The sequence below is a fragment of the Phyllobates terribilis genome, unplaced genomic scaffold (assembly GCF_046119375.1).
Source record: "Phyllobates terribilis strain yellow unplaced genomic scaffold, ASM4611937v1 Scaffold_160__1_contigs__length_4322635, whole genome shotgun sequence".
NCBI lineage: Eukaryota > Metazoa > Chordata > Amphibia > Anura > Dendrobatidae > Phyllobates > Phyllobates terribilis.
Genome location: NW_027362920.1, coordinates 3,386,327 through 3,409,415, shown reverse-complemented (window position 1 = coordinate 3,409,415; position 23,089 = coordinate 3,386,327). Strand labels below are relative to the sequence as shown.

Below are 23,089 nucleotides of genomic sequence, written 5' to 3'. Positions count from 1 at the left end.
AGCCCTCCTGCTAAGGGTAGACAGCTGCTCATTCCACCCCACCCCCCGCCTTAATTGGTTCTCCTCCCTTCCAACGGTGTTGAGGCGGGTGGGAACAGCAGGGGGTGAAGGTGCTGTGTTTAAAGAGGTGGAGTTATGCAGATCTAAAACGCGTGGATTGCAGCAGCAGCAAGCCGAAAAGTGCAGGCATGTAAGGGATCTAGAGGTTGACAACATGTCTTCTTAACGGGAGTCCAGGAGCTCATCTCCACAAATGGACTTTTCAGGATCCTTGGGTGGCTCCGTAGTTTGAAACCAATTCTGGTTATCGCTTCTCGGCCTTTTGGCTAAGATCAAGTGTAGTATCTGTTCTTATCAGTTTAATATCTGATACGTCCCCTATCTGGGGACCATATATTAAATGGATTTTTAGAACAGGGAGATGGAAAAAGAGCTTGCTCTGTCCACTCCACGCATTGACCTGGTATTGCAGTATCTCCAGGACCGGTGCACCCCTTCTTTAATGCAGTTTCTAAAATCAGAAAGAATTGAATTCAATGTTTTTTGTTCATTTTGCTTGTTTGTCGGATTTTGGGATGGACTCTTTGGCTTTGCTTTTCTTCTCCTCATTGGATTTTTCATGTTCAAAGTTGCAGAAGCCAGATTACAAGCTCATTTTGGTTCAACTTCAGCAACTGTGCATTGCATTGCCATGTAATGTGATGCAATGCTATCTTTCTAGCTCTCCCTTTTTACTTCCTTTTGGATAAACAGACATATTAGGCAAGCATTTTGGAGCTTTCACCTAAATAACTACAGGTGGTGAGATAAGCTGCACAATATAATTGACCTTTCAGTATATTGTTGCACACACACCATCTATTTAGCAAATGCCCTTGTTATCAACAGCAGCCTTTTAAACTCACCTGAGCTAACAGGTATGTGCGCTGGTTACTCTGCTGCGCTTAAAATTTCTTTTTTGGTTTGCTACAATGCCTTTTCTGAAACGTTGTCTCCTTCTGCTGGAACACTGACTTCTTTCATTTAATGCCTGCAGACTATAAAAGAGAACCCAACCCAAAAAGTTTGGTTGATTAGTCTGTGGCATTCTGTTAAACTGTTGCTTATGGCGGTCTCTGTGAGCTTCTCAGCGACATTCAGCCAGCCAGGTATCCTGCCTGCAGTAGATGGAATGTGGCAATGGAACGCTGGCTGCGCGTGTCATATTAGGCTCTGAGCCTTTATATACCTGTGCACAGCAGCAGCCACCTTCAGTCTGCTGCTGGACAGCCAGCAGCAGCAGCAGCAGGAGAGGTATGTAATCAGGAGCCCTCCTGCTAAGGGTAGACAGCTGCTCGTTCCACCCCACCCCCCGCCTTAATTGGTTCTCCTCCCTTCCAACGTTGTTGAGGCGGGTGGGAACAGCAGGGGGTGAAGGTGCTGTGTTTAAAGAGGTGGAGTTATGCAGATCTAAAACGCGTGGATTGCAGCAGCAGCAAGCCGAAAAGTGCAGGCATGTAAGGGATCTAGAGGTTGACAACATGTCTTCTTAACGGGAGTCCAGGAGCTCATCTCCACAAATGGACTTTTCAGGATCCTTGGGTGGCTCCGTAGTTTGAAACCAATTCTGGTTATCGCTTCTCGGCCTTTTGGCTAAGATCAAGTGTAGTATCTGTTCTTATCAGTTTAATATCTGATACGTCCCCTATCTGGGGACCATATATTAAATGGATTTTTAGAACAGGGAGATGGAAAAAGAGCTTGCTCTGTCCACTCCACGCATTGACCTGGTATTGCAGTATCTCCAGGACCGGTGCACCCCTTCTTTAATGCAGTTTCTAAAATCAGAAAGAATTGAATTCAATGTTTTTTGTTCATTTTGCTTGTTTGTCGGATTTTGGGATGGACTCTTTGGCTTTGCTTTTCTTCTCCTCATTGGATTTTTCATGTTCAAAGTTGCAGAAGCCAGATTACAAGCTCATTTTGGTTCAACTTCAGCAACTGTGCATTGCATTGCCATGTAATGTGATGCAATGCTATCTTTCTAGCTCTCCCTTTTTACTTCCTTTTGGATAAACAGACATATTAGGCAAGCATTTTGGAGCTTTCACCTAAATAACTACAGGTGGTGAGATAAGCTGCACAATATAATTGACCTTTCAGTATATTGTTGCACACACACCATCTATTTAGCAAATGCCCTTGTTATCAACAGCAGCCTTTTAAACTCACCTGAGCTAACAGGTATGTGCGCTGGTTACTCTGCTGCGCTTAAAATTTCTTTTTTGGTTTGCTACAATGCCTTTTCTGAAACGTTGTCTCCTTCTGCTGGAACACTGACTTCTTTCATTTAATGCCTGCAGACTATAAAAGAGAACCCAACCCAAAAAGTTTGGTTGATTAGTCTGTGGCATTCTGTTAAACTGTTGCTTATGGCGGTCTCTGTGAGCTTCTCAGCGACATTCAGCCAGCCAGGCATCCTGCCTGCAGTAGATGGAATGTGGCAATGGAACGCTGGCTGCGCGTGTCATAATAGGCTCTGAGCCTTTATATACCTGTGCACAGCAGCAGCCACCTTCAGTCTGCTGCTGGACAGCCAGCAGCAGCAGCAGCAGGAGAGGTATGTAATCAGGAGCCCTCCTGCTAAGGGTAGACAGCTGCTCGTTCCACCCCACCCCCCGCCTTAATTGGTTCTCCTCCCTTCCAACGGTGTTGAGGCGGGTGGGAACAGCAGGGGGTGAAGGTGCTGTGTTTAAAGAGGTGGAGTTATGCAGATCTAAAACGCGTGGATTGCAGCAGCAGCAAGCCGAAAAGTGCAGGCATGTAAGGGATCTAGAGGTTGACAACATGTCTTCTTAACGGGAGTCCAGGAGCTCATCTCCACAAATGGACTTTTCAGGATCCTTGGGTGGCTCCGTAGTTTGAAACCAATTCTGGTTATCGCTTCTCGGCCTTTTGGCTAAGATCAAGTGTAGTATCTGTTCTTATCAGTTTAATATCTGATACGTCCCCTATCTGGGGACCATATATTAAATGGATTTTTAGAACAGGGAGATGGAAAAAGAGCTTGCTCTGTCCACTCCACGCATTGACCTGGTATTGCAGTATCTCCAGGACCGGTGCACCCCTTCTTTAATGCAGTTTCTAAAATCAGAATGAATTGAATTCAATGTTTTTTGTTCATTTTGCTTGTTTGTCGGATTTTGGGATGGACTCTTTGGCTTTGCTTTTCTTCTCCTCATTGGATTTTTCATGTTCAAAGTTGCAGAAGCCAGATTACAAGCTCATTTTGGTTCAACTTCAGCAACTGTGCATTGCATTGCCATGTAATGTGATGCAATGCTATCTTTCTAGCTCTCCCTTTTTACTTCCTTTTGGATAAACAGACATATTAGGCAAGCATTTTGGAGCTTTCACCTAAATAACTACAGGTGGTGAGATAAGCTGCACAATATAATTGACCTTTCAGTATATTGTTGCACACACACCATCTATTTAGCAAATGCCCTTGTTATCAACAGCAGCCTTTTAAACTCACCTGAGCTAACAGGTATGTGCGCTGGTTACTCTGCTGCGCTTAAAATTTCTTTTTTGGTTTGCTACAATGCCTTTTCTGAAACGTTGTCTCCTTCTGCTGGAACACTGACTTCTTTCATTTAATGCCTGCAGACTATAAAAGAGAACCCAACCCAAAAAGTTTGGTTGATTAGTCTGTGGCATTCTGTTAAACTGTTGCTTATGGCGGTCTCTGTGAGCTTCTCAGCGACATTCAGCCAGCCAGGTATCCTGCCTGCAGTAGATGGAATGTGGCAATGGAACGCTGGCTGCGCGTGTCATAATAGGCTCTGAGCCTTTATATACCTGTGCACAGCAGCAGCCACCTTCAGTCTGCTGCTGGAAAGCCAGCAGCAGCAGCAGCAGGAGAGGTATGTAATCAGGAGCCCTCCTGCTAAGGGTAGACAGCTGCTCGTTCCACCCCACCCCCCGCCTTAATTGGTTCTCCTCCCTTCCAACGGTGTTGAGGCGGGTGGGAACAGCAGGGGGTGAAGGTGCTGTGTTTAAAGAGGTGGAGTTATGCAGATCTAAAACGCGTGGATTGCAGCAGCAGCAAGCCGAAAAGTGCAGGCATGTAAGGGATCTAGAGGTTGACAACATGTCTTCTTAACGGGAGTCCAGGAGCTCATCTCCACAAATGGACTTTTCAGGATCCTTGGGTGGCTCCGTAGTTTGAAAACAATTCTGGTTATCGCTTCTCGGCCTTTTGGCTAAGATCAAGTGTAGTATCTGTTCTTATCAGTTTAATATCTGATACGTCCCCTATCTGGGGACCATATATTAAATGGATTTTTAGAACAGGGAGATGGAAAAAGAGCTTGCTCTGTCCACTCCACGCATTGACCTGGTATTGCAGTATCTCCAGGACCGGTGCACCCCTTCTTTAATGCAGTTTCTAAAATCAGAAAGAATTGAATTCAATGTTTTTTGTTCATTTTGCTTGTTTGTCAGATTTTGGGATGGACTCTTTGGCTTTGCTTTTCTTCTCCTCATTGGATTTTTCATGTTCAAAGTTGCAGAAGCCAGATTACAAGCTCATTTTGGTTCAACTTCAGCAACTGTGCATTGCATTGCCATGTAATGTGATGCAATGCTATCTTTCTAGCTCTCCCTTTTTACTTCCTTTTGGATAAACAGACATATTAGGCAAGCATTTTGGAGCTTTCACCTAAATAACTACAGGTGGTGAGATAAGCTGCACAATATAATTGACCTTTCAGTATATTGTTGCACACACACCATCTATTTAGCAAATGCCCTTGTTATCAACAGCAGCCTTTTAAACTCACCTGAGCTAACAGGTATGTGCGCTGGTTACTCTGCTGCGCTTAAAATTTCTTTTTTGGTTTGCTACAATGCCTTTTCTGAAACGTTGTCTCCTTCTGCTGGAACACTGACTTCTTTCATTTAATGCCTGCAGACTATAAAAGAGAACCCAACCCAAAAAGTTTGGTTGATTAGTCTGTGGCATTCTGTTAAACTGTTGCTTATGGCGGTCTCTGTGAGCTTCTCAGCGACATTCAGCCAGCCAGGTATCCTGCCTGCAGTAGATGGAATGTGGCAATGGAACGCTGGCTGCGCGTGTCATAATAGGCTCTGAGCCTTTATATACCTGTGCACAGCAGCAGCCACCTTCAGTCTGCTGCTGGACAGCCAGCAGCAGCAGCAGCAGGAGAGGTATGTAATCAGGAGCCCTCCTGCTAAGGGTAGACAGCTGCTCGTTCCACCCCACCCCCCGCCTTAATTGGTTCTCCTCCCTTCCAACGGTGTTGAGGCGGGTGGGAACAGCAGGGGGTGAAGGTGCTGTGTTTAAAGAGGTGGAGTTATGCAGATCTAAAACGCGTGGATTGCAGCAGCAGCAAGCCGAAAAGTGCAGGCATGTAAGGGATCTAGAGGTTGACAACATGTCTTCTTAACGGGAGTCCAGGAGCTCATCTCCACAAATGGACTTTTCAGGATCCTTGGGTGGCTCCGTAGTTTGAAACCAATTCTGGTTATCGCTTCTCGGCCTTTTGGCTAAGATCAAGTGTAGTATCTGTTCTTATCAGTTTAATATCTGATACGTCCCCTATCTGGGGACCATATATTAAATGGATTTTTAGAACAGGGAGATGGAAAAAGAGCTTGCTCTGTCCACTCCACGCATTGACCTGGTATTGCAGTATCTCCAGGACCGGTGCACCCCTTCTTTAATGCAGTTTCTAAAATCAGAAAGAATTGAATTCAATGTTTTTTGTTCATTTTGCTTGTTTGTCGGATTTTGGGATGGACTCTTTGGCTTTGCTTTTCTTCTCCTCATTGGATTTTTCATGTTCAAAGTTGCAGAAGCCAGATTACAAGCTCATTTTGGTTCAACTTCAGCAACTGTGCATTGCATTGCCATGTAATGTGATGCAATGCTATCTTTCTAGCTCTCCCTTTTTACTTCCTTTTGGATAAACAGATTTATTAGGCAAGCATTTTGGAGCTTTCACCTAAATAACTACAGGTGGTGAGATAAGCTGCACAATATAATTGACCTTTCAGTATATTGTTGCACACACACCATCTATTTAGCAAATGCCCTTGTTATCAACAGCAGCCTTTTAAACTCACCTGAGCTAACAGGTATGTGCGCTGGTTACTCTGCTGCGCTTAAAATTTCTTTTTTGGTTTGCTACAATGCCTTTTCTGAAACGTTGTCTCCTTCTGCTGGAACACTGACTTCTTTCATTTAATGCCTGCAGACTATAAAAGAGAACCCAACCCAAAAAGTTTGGTTGATTAGTCTGTGGCATTCTGTTAAAATGTTGCTTATGGCGGTCTCTGTGAGCTTCTCAGCGACATTCAGCCAGCCAGGTATCCTGCCTGCAGTAGATGGAATGTGGCAATGGAACGCTGGCTGCGCGTGTCATAATAGGCTCTGAGCCTTTATATACCTGTGCACAGCAGCAGCCACCTTCAGTCTGCTGCTGGACAGCCAGCAGCAGCAGCAGCAGGAGAGGTATGTAATCAGGAGCCCTCCTGCTAAGGGTAGACAGCTGCTCGTTCCACCCCACCCCCCGCCTTAATTGGTTCTCCTCCCTTCCAACGGTGTTGAGGCGGGTGGGAACAGCAGGGGGTGAAGGTGCTGTGTTTAAAGAGGTGTAGTTATGCAGATCTAAAACGCGTGGATTGCAGCAGCAGCAAGCCGAAAAGTGCAGGCATGTAAGGGATCTAGAGGTTGACAACATGTCTTCTTAACGGGAGTCCAGGAGCTCATCTCCACAAATGGACTTTTCAGGATCCTTGGGTGGCTCCGTAGTTTGAAACCAATTCTGGTTATCGCTTCTCGGCCTTTTGGCTAAGATCAAGTGTAGTATCTGTTCTTATCAGTTTAATATCTGATACGTCCCCTATCTGGGGACCATATATTAAATGGATTTTTAGAACAGGGAGATGGAAAAAGAGCTTGCTCTGTCCACTCCACGCATTGACCTGGTATTGCAGTATCTCCAGAACCGGTGCACCCCTTCTTTAATGCAGTTTCTAAAATCAGAAAGAATTGAATTCAATGTTTTTTGTTCATTTTGCTTGTTTGTCGGATTTTGGGATGGACTCTTTGGCTTTGCTTTTCTTCTCCTCATTGGATTTTTCATGTTCAAAGTTGCAGAAGCCAGATTACAAGCTCATTTTGGTTCAACTTCAGCAACTGTGCATTGCATTGCCATGTAATGTGATGCAATGCTATCTTTCTAGCTCTCCCTTTTTACTTCCTTTTGGATAAACAGACATATTAGGCAAGCATTTTGGAGCTTTCACCTAAATAACTACAGGTGGTGAGATAAGCTGCACAATATAATTGACCTTTCAGTATATTGTTGCACACTCACCATCTATTTAGCAAATGCCCTTGTTATCAACAGCAGCCTTTTAAACTCACCTGAGCTAACAGGTATGTGCGCTGGTTACTCTGCTGCGCTTAAAATTTCTTTTTTGGTTTGCTACAATGCCTTTTCTGAAACGTTGTCTCCTTCTTCTGGAACACTGACTTCTTTCATTTAATGCCTGCAGACTATAAAAGAGAACCCAACCCAAAAAGTTTGGTTGATTAGTCTGTGGCATTCTGTTAAACTGTTGCTTATGGCGGTCTCTGTGAGCTTCTCAGCGACATTCAGCCAGCCAGGTATCCTGCCTGCAGTAGATGGAATGTGGCAATGGAACGCTGGCTGCGCGTGTCATAATAGGCTCTGAGCCTTTATATACCTGTGCACAGCAGCAGCCACCTTCAGTCTGCTGCTGGACAGCCAGCAGCAGCAGCAGCAGGAGAGGTATGTAATCAGGAGCCCTCCTGCTAAGGGTAGACAGCTGCTCGTTCCACCCCACCCCCCGCCTTAATTGGTTCTCCTCCCTTCCAACGGTGTTGAGGCGGGTGGGAACAGCAGGGGGTGAAGGTGCTGTGTTTAAAGAGGTGGAGTTATGCAGATCTAAAACGCGTGGATTGCAGCAGCAGCAAGCCGAAAAGTGCAGGCATGTAAGGGATCTAGAGGTTGACAACATGTCTTCTTAACGGGAGTCCAGGAGCTCATCTCCACAAATGGACTTTTCAGGATCCTTGGGTGGCTCCGTAGTTTGAAACCAATTCTGGTTATCGCTTCTCGGCCTTTTGGCTAAGATCAAGTGTAGTATCTTTTGAAAAGGCAGTTTTGTCCTTGGGCTGCCCTAGTAAATTGATGCATATTACACACTGGTTTGGTGCACTTGTTAGTACGCCAGGTGGCTCATAGAGTTATCTGATGGAAAACATGGCCCTCCAGGATCGAAGTCACTAGGCTGGGTAAGTGTGAGGGCTTTGGAGCAATGTGCCCCAGGAGTAGGCGCCCTGGTGGGAGTCCAAGCTTACTGGGACTCTGAACCCCAGAAAGACTTGGCTTCGTAGCACGCCGCACCTTTGCCAATCATACTTTCTGAGCAACCCCCCCTATTCCTGGCCTCCGGGCTAGGAAGGGGAATTTTTATAAACCCGGTCGGAGGTCCGGTCAGCTTTGGGCTGAGAAACCAACACAGGCTCCAGCTCCACTAGGGTGGCAGCCTAGATGGAAGCTGGGAGCACGAAAACGGCTCTTCTCCGGCTTCGGCTAGGTAGAGCATCGGAGATCCCTGACCCTCGCTGTGGCCTTCTGGCTCGGAGGGATGGGGATGGTTTATTGGGGACCCTCTCCTCCGGGAAGGGTCCACATGAATCCTCGCCTCGTGCGCTGTTTTGGTGTGACTTCGGTCACATTTTTCAGTGCCTTGGATGCAGCTTCAATCAAAAAAAAATCTGTTCTTATCAGTTTAATATCTGATACGTCCCCTATCTGGGGACCATATATTAAATGGATTTTTAGAACAGGGAGATGGAAAAAGAGCTTGCTCTGTCCACTCCACGCATTGACCTGGTATTGCAGTATCTCCAGGACCGGTGCACCCCTTCTTTAATGCAGTTTCTAAAATCAGAAAGAATTGAATTCAATGTTTTTTGTTCATTTTGCTTGTTTGTCGGATTTTGGGATGGACTCTTTGGCTTTGCTTTTCTTCTCCTCATTGGATTTTTCATGTTCAAAGTTGCAGAAGCCAGATTACAAGCTCATTTTGGTTCAACTTCAGCAACTGTGCATTGCATTGCCATGTAATGTGATGCAATGCTATCTTTCTAGCTCTCCCTTTTTACTTCCTTTTGGATAAACAGACATATTAGGCAAGCATTTTGGAGCTTTCACCTAAATAACTACAGGTGGTGAGATAAGCTGCACAATATAATTGACCTTTCAGTATATTGTTGCACACACACCATCTATTTAGCAAATGCCCTTGTTATCAACAGCAGCCTTTTAAACTCACCTGAGCTAACAGGTATGTGCGCTGGTTACTCTGCTGCGCTTAAAATTTCTTTTTTGGTTTGCTACAATGCCTTTTCTGAAACATTGTCTCCTTCTGCTGGAACACTGACTTCTTTCATTTAATGCCTGCAGACTATAAAAGAGAACCCAACCCAAAAAGTTTGGTTGATTAGTCTGTGGCATTCTGTTAAACTGTTGCTTATGGCGGTCTCTGTGAGCTTCTCAGCGACATTCAGCCAGCCAGGTATCCTGCCTGCAGTAGATGGAATGTGGCAATGGAACGCTGGCTGCGCGTGTCATAATAGGCTCTGAGCCTTTATATACCTGTGCACAGCAGCAGCCACCTTCAGTCTGCTGCTGGACAGCCAGCAGCAGCAGCAGCAGGAGAGGTATGTAATCAGGAGCCCTCCTGCTAAGGGTAGACAGCTGCTCGTTCCACCCCACCCCCCGCCTTAATTGGTTCTCCTCCCTTCCAACGGTGTTGAGGCGGGTGGGAACAGCAGGGGGTGAAGGTGCTGTGTTTAAAGAGGTGGAGTTATGCAGATCTAAAACGCGTGGATTGCAGCAGCAGCAAGCCGAAAAGTGCAGGCATGTAAGGGATCTAGAGGTTGACAACATGTCTTCTTAACGGGAGTCCAGGAGCTCATCTCCACAAATGGACTTTTCAGGATCCTTGGGTGGCTCCGTAGTTTGAAACCAATTCTGGTTATCGCTTCTCGGCCTTTTGGCTAAGATCAAGTGTAGTATCTGTTCTTATCAGTTTAATATCTGATACGTCCCCTATCTGGGGACCATATATTAAATGGATTTTTAGAACAGGGAGATGGAAAAAGAGCTTGCTCTGTCCACTCCACGCATTGACCTGGTATTGCAGTATCTCCAGGACCGGTGCACCCCTTCTTTAATGCAGTTTCTAAAATCAGAAAGAATTGAATTCAATGCTTTTTGTTCATTTTGCTTGTTTGTCGGATTTTGGGATGGACTCTTTGGCTTTGCTTTTCTTCTCCTCATTGGATTTTTCATGTTCAAAGTTGCAGAAGCCAGATTACAAGCTCATTTTGGTTCAACTTCAGCAACTGTGCATTGCATTGCCATGTAATGTGATGCAATGCTATCTTTCTAGCTCTCCCTTTTTACTTCCTTTTGGATAAACAGACATATTAGGCAAGCATTTTGGAGCTTTCACCTAAATAACTACAGGTGGTGAGATAAGCTGCACAATATAATTGACCTTTCAGTATATTGTTGCACACACACCATCTATTTAGCAAATGCCCTTGTTATCAACAGCAGCCTTTTAAACTCACCTGAGCTAACAGGTATGTGCGCTGGTTACTCTGCTGCGCTTAAAATTTCTTTTTTGGTTTGCTACAATGCCTTTTCTGAAACGTTGTCTCCTTCTGCTGGAACACTGACTTCTTTCATTTAATGCCTGCAGACTATAAAAGAGAACCCAACCCAAAAAGTTTGGTTGATTAGTCTGTGGCATTCTGTTAAACTGTTGCTTATGGCGGTCTCTGTGAGCTTCTCAGCGACATTCAGCCAGCCAGGTATCCTGCCTGCAGTAGATGGAATGTGGCAATGGAACGCTGGCTGCGCGTGTCATAATAGGCTCTGAGCCTTTATATACCTGTGCACAGCAGCAGCCACCTTCAGTCTGCTGCTGGACAGCCAGCAGCAGCAGCAGCAGGAGAGGTATGTAATCAGGAGCCCTCCTGCTAAGGGTAGACAGCTGCTCGTTCCACCCCACCCCCCGCCTTAATTGGTTCTCCTCCCTTCCAACGGTGTTGAGGCGGGTGGGAACAGCAGGGGGTGAAGGTGCTGTGTTTAAAGAGGTGGAGTTATGCAGATCTAAAACGCGTGGATTGCAGCAGCAGCAAGCCGAAAAGTGCAGGCATGTAAGGGATCTAGAGGTTGACAACATGTCTTCTTAACGGGAGTCCAGGAGCTCATCTCCACAAATGGACTTTTCAGGATCCTTGGGTGGCTCCGTAGTTTGAAACCAATTCTGGTTATCGCTTCTCGGCCTTTTGGCTAAGATCAAGTGTAGTATCTTTTGAAAAGGCGGTTTTGTCCTTGGGCTGCTCTAGTAAATTGATGCACATTACACACTGGTTTGGTGCACTTGTTAGTACGCCAGGTGGCTCATAGAGTCATCTGATGGAAAACATGGCCCTCCAGGATCGAAGTCACTAGGCTGGGTAAGTGTGAGGGCTTTGGAGCAATGTGCCCCAGGAGTAGGCGCCCTGGTGGGAGTCCAAGCTTACTGGGACTGGGAACCCCAGAAAGACTTGGGCTTCGTAGCACGCCGCACCTTTGCCAATCATACTTTCTGAGCAACACCCCCTATTCCTGGCCTCCGGGCTAGGAAGGGGAATTTTTATAAACCCGGTCGGAGGTCCGGTCAGCTTTGGGCTGAGAAACCAACACAGGCTCCAGCTCCACTAGGGTGGCAGCCTAGCTGGACGCTGGGAGCACGAAAACGGCTCTTCTCTGGCTTCGGCAAGAGAGAGCATCGGAGATCCCCGACCCTCGCTGTGGCCTTCTGGCTCGGAGGGATGGGGATGGTTTATTGGGGACCCTCTCCTCCGGGAAGGGTCCACATGAATCCTCGCCTCGTGCGCTGTTTTGGTGTGACTTCGGTCACATTTTTCAGTGCCTTGGATGCAGCTTCAATCAAAAAATCTGTTCTTATCAGTTTAATATCTGATACGTCCCCTATCTGGGGACCATATATTAAATGGATTTTTAGAACTGGGAGATGGAAAAAGAGCTTGCTCTGTCCACTCCACGCATTGACCTGGTATTGCAGTATCTCCAGGACCGGTGCACCCCTTCTTTAATGCAGTTTCTAAAATCAGAAAGAATTGAATTCAATGTTTTTTGTTCATTTTGCTTGTTTGTCGGATTTTGGGATGGACTCTTTGGCTTTGCTTTTCTTCTCCTCATTGGATTTTTCATGTTCAAAGTTGCAGAAGCCAGATTACAAGCTCATTTTGGTTCAACTTCAGCAACTGTGCATTGCATTGCCATGTAATGTGATGCAATGCTATCTTTCTAGCTCTCCCTTTTTACTTCCTTTTGGATAAACAGACATATTAGGCAAGCATTTTGGAGCTTTCACCTAAATAACTACAGGTGGTGAGATAAGCTGCACAATATAATTGACCTTTCAGTATATTGTTGCACACTCACCATCTATTTAGCAAATGCCCTTGTTATCAACAGCAGCCTTTTAAACTCACCTGAGCTAACAGGTATGTGCGCTGGTTACTCTGCTGCGCTTAAAATTTCTTTTTTGGTTTGCTACAATGCCTTTTCTGAAACGTTGTCTCCTTCTGCTGGAACACTGACTTCTTTCATTTAATGCCTGCAGACTATAAAAGAGAACCCAACCCAAAAAGTTTGGTTGATTAGTCTGTGGCATTCTGTTAAACTGTTGCTTATGGCGGTCTCTGTGAGCTTCTCAGCGACATTCAGCCAGCCAGGTATCCTGCCTGCAGTAGATGGAATGTGGCAATGGAACGCTGGCTGCGCGTGTCATAATAGGCTCTGAGCCTTTATATACCTGTGCACAGCAGCAGCCACCTTCAGTCTGCTGCTGGACAGCCAGCAGCAGCAGCAGCAGGAGAGGTATGTAATCAGGAGCCCTCCTGCTAAGGGTAGACAGCTGCTCGTTCCACCCCACCCCCCGCCTTAATTGGTTCTCCTCCCTTCCAACGGTGTTGAGGCGGGTGGGAACAGCAGGGGGTGAAGGTGCTGTGTTTAAAGAGGTGGAGTTATGCAGATCTAAAACGCGTGGATTGCAGCAGCAGCAAGCCGAAAAGTGCAGGCATGTAAGGGATCTAGAGGTTGACAACATGTCTTCTTAACGGGAGTCCAGGAGCTCATCTCCACAAATGGACTTTTCAGGATCCTTGGGTGGCTCCGTAGTTTGAAACCAATTCTGGTTATCGCTTCTCGGCCTTTTGGCTAAGATCAAGTGTAGTATCTTTTGAAAAGGCAGTTTTGTCCTTGGGCTGCCCTAGTAAATTGATGCATATTACACACTGGTTTGGTGCACTTGTTAGTACGCCAGGTGGCTCATAGAGTTATCTGATGGAAAACATGGCCCTCCAGGATCGAAGTCACTAGGCTGGGTAAGTGTGAGGGCTTTGGAGCAATGTGCCCCAGGAGTAGGCGCCCTGGTGGGAGTCCAAGCTTACTGGGACTCTGAACCCCAGAAAGACTTGGCTTCGTAGCACGCCGCACCTTTGCCAATCATACTTTCTGAGCAACCCCCCCTATTCCTGGCCTCCGGGCTAGGAAGGGGAATTTTTATAAACCCGGTCGGAGGTCCGGTCAGCTTTGGGCTGAGAAACCAACACAGGCTCCAGCTCCACTAGGGTGGCAGCCTAGATGGAAGCTGGGAGCACGAAAACGGCTCTTCTCCGGCTTCGGCTAGGTAGAGCATCGGAGATCCCTGACCCTCGCTGTGGCCTTCTGGCTCGGAGGGATGGGGATGGTTTATTGGGGACCCTCTCCTCCGGGAAGGGTCCACATGAATCCTCGCCTCGTGCGCTGTTTTGGTGTGACTTCGGTCACATTTTTCAGTGCCTTGGATGCAGCTTCAATCAAAAAAAAATCTGTTCTTATCAGTTTAATATCTGATACGTCCCCTATCTGGGGACCATATATTAAATGGATTTTTAGAACAGGGAGATGGAAAAAGAGCTTGCTCTGTCCACTCCACGCATTGACCTGGTATTGCAGTATCTCCAGGACCGGTGCACCCCTTCTTTAATGCAGTTTCTAAAATCAGAAAGAATTGAATTCAATGTTTTTTGTTCATTTTGCTTGTTTGTCGGATTTTGGGATGGACTCTTTGGCTTTGCTTTTCTTCTCCTCATTGGATTTTTCATGTTCAAAGTTGCAGAAGCCAGATTACAAGCTCATTTTGGTTCAACTTCAGCAACTGTGCATTGCATTGCCATGTAATGTGATGCAATGCTATCTTTCTAGCTCTCCCTTTTTACTTCCTTTTGGATAAACAGACATATTAGGCAAGCATTTTGGAGCTTTCACCTAAATAACTACAGGTGGTGAGATAAGCTGCACAATATAATTGACCTTTCAGTATATTGTTGCACACACACCATCTATTTAGCAAATGCCCTTGTTATCAACAGCAGCCTTTTAAACTCACCTGAGCTAACAGGTATGTGCGCTGGTTACTCTGCTGCGCTTAAAATTTCTTTTTTGGTTTGCTACAATGCCTTTTCTGAAACATTGTCTCCTTCTGCTGGAACACTGACTTCTTTCATTTAATGCCTGCAGACTATAAAAGAGAACCCAACCCAAAAAGTTTGGTTGATTAGTCTGTGGCATTCTGTTAAACTGTTGCTTATGGCGGTCTCTGTGAGCTTCTCAGCGACATTCAGCCAGCCAGGTATCCTGCCTGCAGTAGATGGAATGTGGCAATGGAACGCTGGCTGCGCGTGTCATAATAGGCTCTGAGCCTTTATATACCTGTGCACAGCAGCAGCCACCTTCAGTCTGCTGCTGGACAGCCAGCAGCAGCAGCAGCAGGAGAGGTATGTAATCAGGAGCCCTCCTGCTAAGGGTAGACAGCTGCTCGTTCCACCCCACCCCCCGCCTTAATTGGTTCTCCTCCCTTCCAACGGTGTTGAGGCGGGTGGGAACAGCAGGGGGTGAAGGTGCTGTGTTTAAAGAGGTGGAGTTATGCAGATCTAAAACGCGTGGATTGCAGCAGCAGCAAGCCGAAAAGTGCAGGCATGTAAGGGATCTAGAGGTTGACAACATGTCTTCTTAACGGGAGTCCAGGAGCTCATCTCCACAAATGGACTTTTCAGGATCCTTGGGTGGCTCCGTAGTTTGAAACCAATTCTGGTTATCGCTTCTCGGCCTTTTGGCTAAGATCAAGTGTAGTATCTGTTCTTATCAGTTTAATATCTGATACGTCCCCTATCTGGGGACCATATATTAAATGGATTTTTAGAACAGGGAGATGGAAAAAGAGCTTGCTCTGTCCACTCCACGCATTGACCTGGTATTGCAGTATCTCCAGGACCGGTGCACCCCTTCTTTAATGCAGTTTCTAAAATCAGAAAGAATTGAATTCAATGCTTTTTGTTCATTTTGCTTGTTTGTCGGATTTTGGGATGGACTCTTTGGCTTTGCTTTTCTTCTCCTCATTGGATTTTTCATGTTCAAAGTTGCAGAAGCCAGATTACAAGCTCATTTTGGTTCAACTTCAGCAACTGTGCATTGCATTGCCATGTAATGTGATGCAATGCTATCTTTCTAGCTCTCCCTTTTTACTTCCTTTTGGATAAACAGACATATTAGGCAAGCATTTTGGAGCTTTCACCTAAATAACTACAGGTGGTGAGATAAGCTGCACAATATAATTGACCTTTCAGTATATTGTTGCACACACACCATCTATTTAGCAAATGCCCTTGTTATCAACAGCAGCCTTTTAAACTCACCTGAGCTAACAGGTATGTGCGCTGGTTACTCTGCTGCGCTTAAAATTTCTTTTTTGGTTTGCTACAATGCCTTTTCTGAAACGTTGTCTCCTTCTGCTGGAACACTGACTTCTTTCATTTAATGCCTGCAGACTATAAAAGAGAACCCAACCCAAAAAGTTTGGTTGATTAGTCTGTGGCATTCTGTTAAACTGTTGCTTATGGCGGTCTCTGTGAGCTTCTCAGCGACATTCAGCCAGCCAGGTATCCTGCCTGCAGTAGATGGAATGTGGCAATGGAACGCTGGCTGCGCGTGTCATAATAGGCTCTGAGCCTTTATATACCTGTGCACAGCAGCAGCCACCTTCAGTCTGCTGCTGGACAGCCAGCAGCAGCAGCAGCAGGAGAGGTATGTAATCAGGAGCCCTCCTGCTAAGGGTAGACAGCTGCTCGTTCCACCCCACCCCCCGCCTTAATTGGTTCTCCTCCCTTCCAACGGTGTTGAGGCGGGTGGGAACAGCAGGGGGTGAAGGTGCTGTGTTTAAAGAGGTGGAGTTATGCAGATCTAAAACGCGTGGATTGCAGCAGCAGCAAGCCGAAAAGTGCAGGCATGTAAGGGATCTAGAGGTTGACAACATGTCTTCTTAACGGGAGTCCAGGAGCTCATCTCCACAAATGGACTTTTCAGGATCCTTGGGTGGCTCCGTAGTTTGAAACCAATTCTGGTTATCGCTTCTCGGCCTTTTGGCTAAGATCAAGTGTAGTATCTTTTGAAAAGGCGGTTTTGTCCTTGGGCTGCTCTAGTAAATTGATGCACATTACACACTGGTTTGGTGCACTTGTTAGTACGCCAGGTGGCTCATAGAGTCATCTGATGGAAAACATGGCCCTCCAGGATCGAAGTCACTAGGCTGGGTAAGTGTGAGGGCTTTGGAGCAATGTGCCCCAGGAGTAGGCGCCCTGGTGGGAGTCCAAGCTTACTGGGACTGGGAACCCCAGAAAGACTTGGGCTTCGTAGCACGCCGCACCTTTGCCAATCATACTTTCTGAGCAACACCCCCTATTCCTGGCCTCCGGGCTAGGAAGGGGAATTTTTATAAACCCGGTCGGAGGTCCGGTCAGCTTTGGGCTGAGAAACCAACACAGGCTCCAGCTCCACTAGGGTGGCAGCCTAGCTGGACGCTGGGAGCACGAAAACGGCTCTTCTCTGGCTTCGGCAAGAGAGAGCATCGGAGATCCCCGACCCTCGCTGTGGCCTTCTGGCTCGGAGGGATGGGGATGGTTTATTGGGGACCCTCTCCTCCGGGAAGGGTCCACATGAATCCTCGCCTCGTGCGCTGTTTTGGTGTGACTTCGGTCACATTTTTCAGTGCCTTGGATGCAGCTTCAATCAAAAAATCTGTTCTTATCAGTTTAATATCTGATACGTCCCCTATCTGGGGACCATATATTAAATGGATTTTTAGAACTGGGAGATGGAAAAAGAGCTTGCTCTGTCCACTCCACGCATTGACCTGGTATTGCAGTATCTCCAGGACCGGTGCACCCCTTCTTTAATGCAGTTTCTAAAATCAGAAAGAATTGAATTCAATGTTTTTTGTTCATTTTGCTTGTTTGTCGGATTTTGGGATGGACTCTTTGGCTTTGCTTTTCTTCTCCTCATTGGATTTTTCATGTTCAAAGTTGCAGAAGCCAGATTACAAGCTCATTTTGGTTCAACTTCAGCAACTGTGCATTGCATTGCCATGTAATGTGATGCAATGCTATCTTTCTAGCTCTCCCTTTTTACTTCCTTTTGGATAAACAGACATATTAGGCAAGCATTTTGGAGCTTTCACCTAAATAACTACAGGTGGTGAGATAAGCTGCACAATATAATTGACCTTTCAGTATATTGTTGCACACACACCATCTATTTAGCAAATGCCCTTGTTATCAACAGCAGCCTTTTAAACTCACCTGAGCTAACAGGTATGTGCGCTGGTTACTCTGCTGCGCTTAAAATTTCTTTTTTGGTTTGCTACAATGCCTTTTCTGAAACGTTGTCTCCTTCTGCTGGAACACTGACTTCTTTCATTTAATGCCTGCAGACTATAAAAGAGAACCCAACCCAAAAAGTTTGGTTGATTAGTCTGTGGCATTCTGTTAAACTGTTGCTTATGGCGGTCTCTGTGAGCTTCTCAGCGACATTCAGCCAGCCAGGTATCCTGCCTGCAGTAGATGGAATGTGGCAATGGAACGCTGGCTGCGCGTGTCATAATAGGCTCTGAGCCTTTATATACCTGTGCACAGCAGCAGCCACCTTCAGTCTGCTGCTGGACAGCCAGCAGCAGCAGCAGCAGGAGAGGTATGTAATCAGGAGCCCTCCTGCTAAGGGTAGACAGCTGCTCGTTCCACCCCACCCCCCGCCTTAATTGGTTCTCCTCCCTTCCAACGGTGTTGAGGCGGGTGGGAACAGCAGGGGGTGAAGGTGCTGTGTTTAAAGAGGTGGAGTTATGCAGATCTAAAACGCGTGGATTGCAGCAGCAGCAAGCCGAAAAGTGCAGGCATGTAAGGGATCTAGAGGTTGACAACATGTCTTCTTAACGGGAGTCCAGGAGCTCATCTCCACAAATGGACTTTTCAGGATCCTTGGGTGGCTCCGTAGTTTGAAACCAATTCTGGTTATCGCTTCTCGGCCTTTTGGCTAAGATCAAGTGTAGTATCTGTTCTTATCAGTTTAATATCTGATACGTCCCCTATCTGGGGACCATATATTAAATGGATTTTTAGAACAGGGAGATGGAAAAAGAGCTTGCTCTGTCCACTCCACGCATTGACCTGGTATTGCAGTATCTCCAGAACCGGTGCACCCCTTCTTTAATGCAGTTTCTAAAATCAGAAAGAATTGAATTCAATGTTTTTTGTTCATTTTGCTTGTTTGTCGGATTTTGGGATGGACTCTTTGGCTTTGCTTTTCTTCTCCTCATTGGATTTTTCATGTTCAAAGTTGCAGAAGCCAGATTACAAGCTCATTTTGGTTCAACTTCAGCAACTGTGCATTGCATTGCCATGTAATGTGATGCAATGCTATCTTTCTAGCTCTCCCTTTTTACTTCCTTTTGGATAAACAGACATATTAGGCAAGCATTTTGGAGCTTTCACCTAAATAACTACAGGTGGTGAGATAAGCTGCACAATATAATTGACCTTTCAGTATATTGTTGCACACACACCATCTATTTAGCAAATGCCCTTGTTATCAACAGCAGCCTTTTAAACTCACCTGAGCTAACAGGTATGTGCGCTGGTTACTCTGCTGCGCTTAAAATTTCTTTTTTGGTTTGCTACAATGCCTTTTCTGAAACGTTGTCTCCTTCTGCTGGAACACTGACTTCTTTCATTTAATGCCTGCAGACTATAAAAGAGAACCCAACCCAAAAAGTTTGGTTGATTAGTCTGTGGCATTCTGTTAAACTGTTGCTTATGGCGGTCTCTGTGAGCTTCTCAGCGACATTCAGCCAGCCAGGCATCCTGCCTGCAGTAGATGGAATGTGGCAATGGAACGCTGGCTGCGCGTGTCATAATAGGCTCTGAGCCTTTATATACCTGTGCACAGCAGCAGCCACCTTCAGTCTGCTGCTGGACAGCCAGCAGCAGCAGCAGCAGGAGAGGTATGTAATCAGGAGCCCTCCTGCTAAGGGTAGACAGCTGCTCGTTCCACCCCACCCCCCGCCTTAATTGGTTCTCCTCCCTTCCAACGGTGTTGAGGCGGGTGGGAACAGCAGGGGGTGAAGGTGCTGTGTTTAAAGAGGTGGAGTTATGCAGATCTAAAACGCGTGGATTGCAGCAGCAGCAAGCCGAAAAGTGCAGGCATGTAAGGGATCTAGAGGTTGACAACATGTCTTCTTAACGGGAGTCCAGGAGCTCATCTCCACAAATGGACTTTTCAGGATCCTTGGGTGGCTCCGTAGTTTGAAACCAATTCTGGTTATCGCTTCTCGGCCTTTTGGCTAAGATCAAGTGTAGTATCTGTTCTTATCAGTTTAATATCTGATACGTCCCCTATCTGGGGACCATATATTAAATGGATTTTTAGAACAGGGAGATGGAAAAAGAGCTTGCTCTGTCCACTCCACGCATTGACCTGGTATTGCAGTATCTCCAGGACCGGTGCACCCCTTCTTTAATGCAGTTTCTAAAATCAGAATGAATTGAATTCAATGTTTTTTGTTCATTTTGCTTGTTTGTCGGATTTTGGGATGGACTCTTTGGCTTTGCTTTTCTTCTCCTCATTGGATTTTTCATGTTCAAAGTTGCAGAAGCCAGATTACAAGCTCATTTTGGTTCAACTTCAGCAACTGTGCATTGCATTGCCATGTAATGTGATGCAATGCTATCTTTCTAGCTCTCCCTTTTTACTTCCTTTTGGATAAACAGACATATTAGGCAAGCATTTTGGAGCTTTCACCTAAATAACTACAGGTGGTGAGATAAGCTGCACAATATAATTGACCTTTCAGTATATTGTTGCACACACACCATCTATTTAGCAAATGCCCTTGTTATCAACAGCAGCCTTTTAAACTCACCTGAGCTAACAGGTATGTGCGCTGGTTACTCTGCTGCGCTTAAAATTTCTTTTTTGGTTTGCTACAATGCCTTTTCTGAAACGTTGTCTCCTTCTGCTGGAACACTGACTTCTTTCATTTAATGCCTGCAGACTATAAAAGAGAACCCAACCCAAAAAGTTTGGTTGATTAGTCTGTGGCATTCTGTTAAACTGTTGCTTATGGCGGTCTCTGTGAGCTTCTCAGCGACATTCAGCCAGCCAGGTATCCTGCCTGCAGTAGATGGAATGTGGCAATGGAACGCTGGCTGCGCGTGTCATAATAGGCTCTGAGCCTTTATATACCTGTGCACAGCAGCAGCCACCTTCAGTCTGCTGCTGGACAGCCAGCAGCAGCAGCAGCAGGAGAGGTATGTAATCAGGAGCCCTCCTGCTAAGGGTAGACAGCTGCTCGTTCCACCCCACCCCCCGCCTTAATTGGTTCTCCTCCCTTCCAACGGTGTTGAGGCGGGTGGGAACAGCAGGGGGTGAAGGTGCTGTGTTTAAAGAGGTGGAGTTATGCAGATCTAAAACGCGTGGATTGCAGCAGCAGCAAGCCGAAAAGTGCAGGCATGTAAGGGATCTAGAGGTTGACAACATGTCTTCTTAACGGGAGTCCAGGAGCTCATCTCCACAAATGGACTTTTCAGGATCCTTGGGTGGCTCCGTAGTTTGAAACCAATTCTGGTTATCGCTTCTCGGCCTTTTGGCTAAGATCAAGTGTAGTATCTGTTCTTATCAGTTTAATATCTGATACGTCCCCTATCTGGGGACCATATATTAAATGGATTTTTAGAACAGGGAGATGGAAAAAGAGCTTGCTCTGTCCACTCCACGCATTGACCTGGTATTGCAGTATCTCCAGGACCGGTGCACCCCTTCTTTAATGCAGTTTCTAAAATCAGAATGAATTGAATTCAATGTTTTTTGTTCATTTTGCTTGTTTGTCGGATTTTGGGATGGACTCTTTGGCTTTGCTTTTCTTCTCCTCATTGGATTTTTCATGTTCAAAGTTGCAGAAGCCAGATTACAAGCTCATTTTGGTTCAACTTCAGCAACTGTGCATTGCATTGCCATGTAATGTGATGCAATGCTATCTTTCTAGCTCTCCCTTTTTACTTCCTTTTGGATAAACAGACATATTAGGCAAGCATTTTGGAGCTTTCACCTAAATAACTACAGGTGGTGAGATAAGCTGCACAATATAATTGACCTTTCAGTATATTGTTGCACACACACCATCTATTTAGCAAATGCCCTTGTTATCAACAGCAGCCTTTTAAACTCACCTGAGCTAACAGGTATGTGCGCTGGTTACTCTGCTGCGCTTAAAATTTCTTTTTTGGTTTGCTACAATGCCTTTTCTGAAACGTTGTCTCCTTCTGCTGGAACACTGACTTCTTTCATTTAATGCCTGCAGACTATAAAAGAGAACCCAACCCAAAAAGTTTGGTTGATTAGTCTGTGGCATTCTGTTAAACTGTTGCTTATGGCGGTCTCTGTGAGCTTCTCAGCGACATTCAGCAAGCCAGGTATCCTGCCTGCAGTAGATGGAATGTGGCAATGGAACGCTGGCTGCGCGTGTCATAATAGGCTCTGAGCCTTTATATACCTGTGCACAGCAGCAGCCACCTTCAGTCTGCTGCTGAACAGCCAGCAGCAGCAGCAGCAGGAGAGGTATGTAATCAGGAGCCCTCCTGCTAAGGGTAGACAGCTGCTCGTTCCACCCCACCCCCCGCCTTAATTGGTTCTCCTCCCTTCCAACGGTGTTGAGGCGGGTGGGAACAGCAGGGGGTGAAGGTGCTGTGTTTAAAGAGGTGGAGTTATGCAGATCTAAAACGCGTGGATTGCAGCAGCAGCAAGCCGAAAAGTGCAGGCATGTAAGGGATCTAGAGGTTGACAACATGTCTTCTTAACGGGAGTCCAGGAGCTCATCTCCACAAATGGACTTTTCAGGATCCTTGGGTGGCTCCGTAGTTTGAAACCAATTCTGGTTATCGCTTCTCGGCCTTTTGGCTAAGATCAAGTGTAGTATCTGTTCTTATCAGTTTAATATCTGATACGTCCCCTATCTGGGGACCATATATTAAATGGATTTTTAGAACAGGGAGATGGAAAAAGAGCTTGCTCTGTCCACTCCACGCATTGACCTGGTATTGCAGTATCTCCAGGACCGGTGCACCCCTTCTTTAATGCAGTTTCTAAAATCAGAAAGAATTGAATTCAATGTTTTTTGTTCATTTTGCTTGTTTGTCGGATTTTGGGATGGACTCTTTGGCTTTGCTTTTCTTCTCCTCATTGGATTTTTCATGTTCAAAGTTGCAGAAGCCAGATTACAAGCTCATTTTGGTTCAACTTCAGCAACTGTGCATTGCATTGCCATGTAATGTGATGCAATGCTATCTTTCTAGCTCTCCCTTTTTACTTCCTTTTGGATAAACAGACATATTAGGCAAGCATTTTGGAGCTTTCACCTAAATAACTACAGGTGGTGAGATAAGCTGCACAATATAATTGACCTTTCAGTATATTGTTGCACACACACCATCTATTTAGCAAATGCCCTTGTTATCAACAGCAGCCTTTTAAACTCACCTGAGCTAACAGGTATGTGCGCTGGTTACTCTGCTGCGCTTAAAATTTCTTTTTTGGTTTGC

At 45.9% G+C, this 23,089-nt stretch overlaps 16 non-coding genes and 4 pseudogenes across 16 annotated transcripts; all 20 read left to right on the top strand.

Annotated features, from left to right (window-relative positions):
- The first annotated feature begins 306 nt into the window (after positions 1 to 306).
- LOC141207537 (U2 spliceosomal RNA) lies at positions 307 to 497 on the top strand. The gene has a single exon (XR_012277870.1). It is a non-coding gene; the product is annotated as a U2 spliceosomal RNA (small nuclear RNA).
- Positions 498 to 1,612: 1,115 nt separating this feature from the next.
- LOC141207536 (U2 spliceosomal RNA) lies at positions 1,613 to 1,803 on the top strand. Its single transcript, XR_012277869.1, has one exon. It is a non-coding gene; the product is annotated as a U2 spliceosomal RNA (small nuclear RNA).
- A 1,115-nt stretch (positions 1,804 to 2,918) lies between these two features.
- Positions 2,919 to 3,109, top strand: LOC141207535 (U2 spliceosomal RNA). The gene has a single exon (XR_012277868.1). It is a non-coding gene; the product is annotated as a U2 spliceosomal RNA (small nuclear RNA).
- A 1,115-nt stretch (positions 3,110 to 4,224) lies between these two features.
- On the top strand, positions 4,225 to 4,415 carry LOC141207534 (U2 spliceosomal RNA). The gene has a single exon (XR_012277867.1). It is a non-coding gene; the product is annotated as a U2 spliceosomal RNA (small nuclear RNA).
- A 1,115-nt stretch (positions 4,416 to 5,530) lies between these two features.
- Positions 5,531 to 5,721, top strand: LOC141207532 (U2 spliceosomal RNA). The gene has a single exon (XR_012277866.1). It is a non-coding gene; the product is annotated as a U2 spliceosomal RNA (small nuclear RNA).
- Positions 5,722 to 6,836: 1,115 nt separating this feature from the next.
- Positions 6,837 to 7,027, top strand: LOC141207194 (U2 spliceosomal RNA). Its single transcript, XR_012277615.1, has one exon. It is a non-coding gene; the product is annotated as a U2 spliceosomal RNA (small nuclear RNA).
- Positions 7,028 to 8,142: 1,115 nt separating this feature from the next.
- LOC141207364 (U2 spliceosomal RNA) lies at positions 8,143 to 8,258 on the top strand (annotated as a pseudogene).
- Positions 8,259 to 8,782: 524 nt separating this feature from the next.
- On the top strand, positions 8,783 to 8,967 carry LOC141207255 (U2 spliceosomal RNA). Its single transcript, XR_012277672.1, has one exon. It is a non-coding gene; the product is annotated as a U2 spliceosomal RNA (small nuclear RNA).
- A 1,115-nt stretch (positions 8,968 to 10,082) lies between these two features.
- On the top strand, positions 10,083 to 10,273 carry LOC141207531 (U2 spliceosomal RNA). The gene has a single exon (XR_012277865.1). It is a non-coding gene; the product is annotated as a U2 spliceosomal RNA (small nuclear RNA).
- A 1,115-nt stretch (positions 10,274 to 11,388) lies between these two features.
- LOC141207373 (U2 spliceosomal RNA) lies at positions 11,389 to 11,504 on the top strand (annotated as a pseudogene).
- Positions 11,505 to 12,029: 525 nt separating this feature from the next.
- On the top strand, positions 12,030 to 12,211 carry LOC141207248 (U2 spliceosomal RNA). Its single transcript, XR_012277665.1, has one exon. It is a non-coding gene; the product is annotated as a U2 spliceosomal RNA (small nuclear RNA).
- A 1,115-nt stretch (positions 12,212 to 13,326) lies between these two features.
- On the top strand, positions 13,327 to 13,442 carry LOC141207363 (U2 spliceosomal RNA; annotated as a pseudogene).
- Positions 13,443 to 13,966: 524 nt separating this feature from the next.
- On the top strand, positions 13,967 to 14,151 carry LOC141207253 (U2 spliceosomal RNA). The gene has a single exon (XR_012277670.1). It is a non-coding gene; the product is annotated as a U2 spliceosomal RNA (small nuclear RNA).
- Positions 14,152 to 15,266: 1,115 nt separating this feature from the next.
- LOC141207530 (U2 spliceosomal RNA) lies at positions 15,267 to 15,457 on the top strand. The gene has a single exon (XR_012277864.1). It is a non-coding gene; the product is annotated as a U2 spliceosomal RNA (small nuclear RNA).
- Positions 15,458 to 16,572: 1,115 nt separating this feature from the next.
- Positions 16,573 to 16,688, top strand: LOC141207372 (U2 spliceosomal RNA; annotated as a pseudogene).
- Positions 16,689 to 17,213: 525 nt separating this feature from the next.
- On the top strand, positions 17,214 to 17,395 carry LOC141207247 (U2 spliceosomal RNA). Its single transcript, XR_012277664.1, has one exon. It is a non-coding gene; the product is annotated as a U2 spliceosomal RNA (small nuclear RNA).
- A 1,115-nt stretch (positions 17,396 to 18,510) lies between these two features.
- Positions 18,511 to 18,701, top strand: LOC141207193 (U2 spliceosomal RNA). The gene has a single exon (XR_012277614.1). It is a non-coding gene; the product is annotated as a U2 spliceosomal RNA (small nuclear RNA).
- A 1,115-nt stretch (positions 18,702 to 19,816) lies between these two features.
- Positions 19,817 to 20,007, top strand: LOC141207529 (U2 spliceosomal RNA). The gene has a single exon (XR_012277863.1). It is a non-coding gene; the product is annotated as a U2 spliceosomal RNA (small nuclear RNA).
- Positions 20,008 to 21,122: 1,115 nt separating this feature from the next.
- LOC141207528 (U2 spliceosomal RNA) lies at positions 21,123 to 21,313 on the top strand. Its single transcript, XR_012277862.1, has one exon. It is a non-coding gene; the product is annotated as a U2 spliceosomal RNA (small nuclear RNA).
- Positions 21,314 to 22,428: 1,115 nt separating this feature from the next.
- LOC141207526 (U2 spliceosomal RNA) lies at positions 22,429 to 22,619 on the top strand. The gene has a single exon (XR_012277860.1). It is a non-coding gene; the product is annotated as a U2 spliceosomal RNA (small nuclear RNA).
- Positions 22,620 to 23,089: the final 470 nt, after the last annotated feature.